The 4,936-nt window shown below is 41.8% G+C and overlaps 1 pseudogene; it reads left to right on the forward strand.

The window, feature by feature from the left end:
- Positions 1-4,517: 4,517 nt before the first annotated feature.
- Positions 4,518-4,671, forward strand: LOC149125637 (U2 spliceosomal RNA; annotated as a pseudogene).
- The last annotated feature ends 265 nt before the right edge of the window (positions 4,672-4,936 follow it).

The raw sequence follows: 4,936 nt of genomic DNA on the forward strand, positions 1-4,936 counted from the left end.
TCAAGTTAGTTTAAGTGAAAGAAGGAGAAGTAAAATGGGCACCTGGGGTAAGTATGATTCCAGGCCTCTTCTATAAGCCCCTTGCATAGATGCAATTGGTGTGCAGCCTTCCATTACATGAAGAGTAGCTGCTCTTCTGCTGTTCAGGTCATTGCTTTGTATCAGCCCCAATCAGAGGTCAGTGTGGAGGCAGAAGCCACTATTTTACCAGCATCCCAAACCTCTATTCTAAATTTTAAAAACGATTCAATTAAATGATTTTTTAAAAGATTTTATTTATTTATTTATTTGAGAGGCAGAATTATGGACAGAGAGAAAGATCTTCCATCTGCTGGTTCACTCCCCAAATGACCACAATGGCCAGAGCTGCGCCGATCTGAAGCAAGGAGCCAGGAGCTTCTTCCAAGTCTCCCACGTGGGTGCAGGGAGTCCTTGGGCCATCTTCTACTGCTTTCCCAGGCCATAAGCAGAGAGCTGGGTTTGAAGAGGAGCAGCTGGGACTGAACCAGCACCCATATGGGATGCTGGCACTGCAGGCTTAGCCTGCAGATCCAGCCCCTAAATGTTTAAGTTTTAGTGCTAACTCATAAAATTGACCACTGTATTAGGATTCTTCAAAGAAACAGAATGAACAGGACACATGCAGAGAAATAGCTTTATTTTCAGAAATTAGCTCATGTAATTATGGAGTCTGGCAAGTCCTGAGATCGGCAGGGTCTGTCAGCAAGCTGGGGTCCCAGAAGAGTCAATTTCAGTTCAAGTCCAAAGGAATGGCCCAGTTCAAAACTCAGGAAGGAAGAGTCCCCTCCTACTCAGGATGGTTACCACTTTTTCTGTGCAGGCCTCCAGCTGATTGGATGAGACCCCATCACACTGAGGACAGCAATTTGTTTTAGTCAGTGTTCCAATGTAAAAATCTCATTTAAAAAAACAAAAAACACTCCCACAGAAACAACCACAATAATGCCTGATCAAACATCTGGGCATCCTGTAGCCCAGTCAAGTTGACACATGGAATCAGCTATAACATGGCTCAAGTAATTGGATCCCTGCCACCCATCTGGGAGACGTTGTTTGTGTTCCTGGCTCCTGACTCCAAACCCAGCGCAGCTTTAGATAGTGAACCAGCAAAAGGAAGCACTCTACCCCCTCACCCTGTGTGTGTGTGTGTGTGTGTGTGTATGTCTGCTTCTCAACTATTTTAAAAAGTAATTAACCATCACAAAGAGAAACATACAGATGGAAAGTAAAATAATGGCTTCTGCCTCCACACTGACCTCTGATGGGGGCCAATACAAAGCAATGACCTGAACAGCGGAAGAGCAGCTACTCTTCATACAAAGAGAAACAACTAAAGTGCTAAGAATTTCTATCCCACTAAATCCCCAGCTCTGACATCAGCACTCCATGAGTTCCCAATTCCTATTCCTCAGAGTCCCATCCCCTATCATACCTACACTCTTAAATAAACCAACAAGTGCCGGGTTACTACAGCTCTGCAGTTCTGTGGAAAGTTCCTCCCACAGAAATAATGGACAAGGGAGATCCTCTTGGGGAATGGAAACCATGGAAGCCCCAGATTTCCATTTTACTGCAAAATAATAAATCTTGGGGCCAGTGCTATGACATAGTTGGTTCAGCATCACCTGTGGTGCCAGCATCCCATGTGGGCACCGGTTCAAGTCCTGGTTGCTCCACTTCCTATCCGGCTCCCTGCTAGTGGCCTGGGAAAATAGTGAAAGATGGCCCAAGTCCTTGGGGCCCTGCACCCATGTCGGAGATCTGGATGAAGCTCCTGGTTCCTGGTTTTGGATCAGCCTAGCTCCACCATTGGACCATGTGGGGTGTGAACCAGAGGATGAAAGACTGTCTGTCTGTCTGTCTCTCTCTCTCTCTGTCTCTCCCTCTCTCTGTCTGTAACTCTGCCTCTCAAATAAATATTTTTTAAAAATGGCAAGTCTTTGCCATTTATGTCCAAAAGGATTATAATAAATATGAGGACCACTGGCCAGTGGACATTCTACATTCTCCGCTTTGCAATTAGGAATTTGTATTGCAGTTCTGTTTTCTCTCAACTCATTATGTATAGGGTGTGGCTAAAATTATTTACCCACAGATCACTGGACCATGAAGAGTCACTTAGCATGATTTACCCACTGACAAAACATGTTGGACTTGGGTCTACCATCATAACTGGATGCAATTTCTTATTATCTCCCTTTGTCAAGAGAATGTGACTCTTGCATTTGTGGAAGCATAGGTTGATGTTAGGCAGCCAAAGGCTGAACTGTCCCACATGGCTTACTCATTTCTGGGGTATTCTAAATTTCTATTGGAAACTTCTCCCCATTCTCAACTATACTATTTCATTGGCTTTGATACCTGACTCTCCATTCTACTCTCTTATGTAGTATTAAATCCACATAGAAATGAGCTTCTAGATTTTTACTAGGAATGCTAGAACTCAATATTCTCTTCCTCACTGGGCTTATTTACATGGACATATGAGCTTTAGAACTGCAATAACCATTGTTGATGCCACAAGAGGAATTAGCATGAGAATCAACCTAGAAGTAGAACTGAGAGATGGACCCCAGTAATATTTTGCAGTCCTGCTGGAGTGTCTTTCCCTTATTTGTGACAATAATAATGAAGTTCTCCAAGTGATACAGAATGTATGAGGAAATTCAAATGAGCCCCTTCTCTGAGTAGTCTTGTCATGTTTTCTTTCCTTGCAACTATATGCCTAAAGTCTGTGTGACTGCAGAATTTCATCATCTCAGAACCAAAACCATCAGAGATCTACTAGTGCAAGACCTCCCAGTGTGCCCATTCAAATGAGTCCCTTCTCTGATTGGTCTTGCCCTGTTTTCTTTCTTTGCAACATATATGCCTGAAATCTGTGTAACTGCAGAATCTCATCATCTTAGAACCAAAGCAATCAAAGATCTAATAGTGCAAGGCCTCCCAGTGTGCTCGCATGCATAAGCAAGGTAACTTGTAGAAGCTTATGAATATTTGCTATTTTAGTAAGTATCATGATTCTTAGAAAAATATAACTAATGTTTTCACATCAAAATGATTTTTAGGGACGGACATTTGGCTCAAAAGTTAGGATGCCACTTGGGACACCTGCATTCCATATCAGAGTGTGAGGGTTTGAGTCCTGACTCCACTTCTGATTCCAGCTTCCTGCTACTGTGCACTATGTGAGAAAGCAGGATGATGGCTTGAGTAATTAACCCCTTCTATCCATGTGCAAGACTCGGACTGTGTCCTCAGCTTCCTCCAAGCTTTGTCCTGACCCAGCACTGGCTGCTGTGGGCATTTTGGGAGTGAACCAGGGGATGGGACATTTCTCTCTGTCTGTATCTCTCTCTCTCCATCTCTCTGCCCTTCAAGTAAATAAAAAATGAATTAAAATGCTTAATTTTTTAAGAGGAAATTGAAACTTAGAAAGATAAATGTGTCCTTAAGGGGTTGCTCACTGAGCAAAAGAAAGGTAAGAGTCTTGAATGTGAGTGAACTCTAACTGAAAGAGATCCTAGGAATCAAGAAGTCGCCTTGCCGCTCTTATCTATCTTCAATATCAGAATTTTCTCCACTGTATGCCATACAAGTGGTCATCCAGCCTCTACTTGAACACCTCTAAAGACGGGAAGCTTACACCATTTGAGGCAGTGCATTTCGTTTAGGCAGTTCTGGCTTATACTCACTCAAAAATGGTCCCTTGATTTCTTTCCATTCGGTTCTAGTTCTTTTCCACTGAAGCCACTTCCCAGCTACAAATGGTTTAAAACACTCTGCCCACCTTCACTTCTCCCCCAAGACACACACAGACACAGACACCAAGTCTCTTTACATGGATAATGGCTTTTAGTCACTTTATTTCTCATCATTCTTTTTTTGTTAAGTACTCAAATGTCTCTGTACCTATTGAAGTGTTGTGTTGAGAACAGGACTTAATATATTTGCACTACAGCCCTCTGACCCTTTGTCCTGAACCTTCAGTCTCCACTAAGGCAGCCTGAGATCACCACATCCCATTAGTTGAACAGGGAGTGGCAGCATTCATCTTTTCCGAAAACCTCCTTTCTGTAGTCAATTGGCTGATTAACTGAGCCTCAGTTCACAATACCTAATTTGTTCTTACTCATTTTCATTCCATCTTTCCAGTGCATTGAATTTCTTTGGATCTTGATTCTGCCAACCAATTTATTAATTCCACGGATGATAGAGCATAAGGGCTTTCCTAGAAACTTAAAAAAAGCAATTTTGGGATACACAAAATTGTATTACATAAATAAAACAATAAATGTATGTAACCTGATACATCAGAGATTGATGTAGACTGAAAATATTAGTGTATTTAACATGAATCGATGAACAATTAAGAGATGGTTAGGAGATTATTCAACTTCTTGAATGTAGTTTCCTGACTGTCCAGTCAATACCACTGCTGGTCAATATCAGAAACAGAACATGAATTACACTAGCGATTTAAGATCTGACTCACCATTGCTTCTCGGCCTTTTGGCTAAGATCAAGTGAAGATCTAACTCGCCATAGAAATTTTTTTCGTTTTATTTTTATTAATTTAGGTTATATAAGGCAAACACATTTCCAGTATTTCATATATACAGATTTAGGAGCATAGTGAAACTACCCACCCCAGCCTCCCTCCTTTGACTTCTCCCTGCTGCAGAAATGGACCTATTTTGGCCTGCAAGCCAATCCAGTGTACTGGTTAAAGAATTGATTTGGAAGTTAAAAAGAACCAAGTCCAGATTCTGACTTTATGGTTACTAGTTAAATAGCCTCTCATGAGCTATCCAGCCTCTTGGAGCCTCCAGAAACAGTATGGTCCCTATTTCTTAGGCTTGTTATGAGAGTGGCACCAGTTAATACATATAATACATTTGGAACTTAGCAAACA

The sequence above is a fragment of the Oryctolagus cuniculus genome, chromosome 7, assembly GCF_051225735.1.
Source record: "Oryctolagus cuniculus isolate XC-2025 breed Fujian yellow rabbit chromosome 7, ASM5122573v1, whole genome shotgun sequence".
Lineage (NCBI taxonomy): Eukaryota > Metazoa > Chordata > Mammalia > Lagomorpha > Leporidae > Oryctolagus > Oryctolagus cuniculus.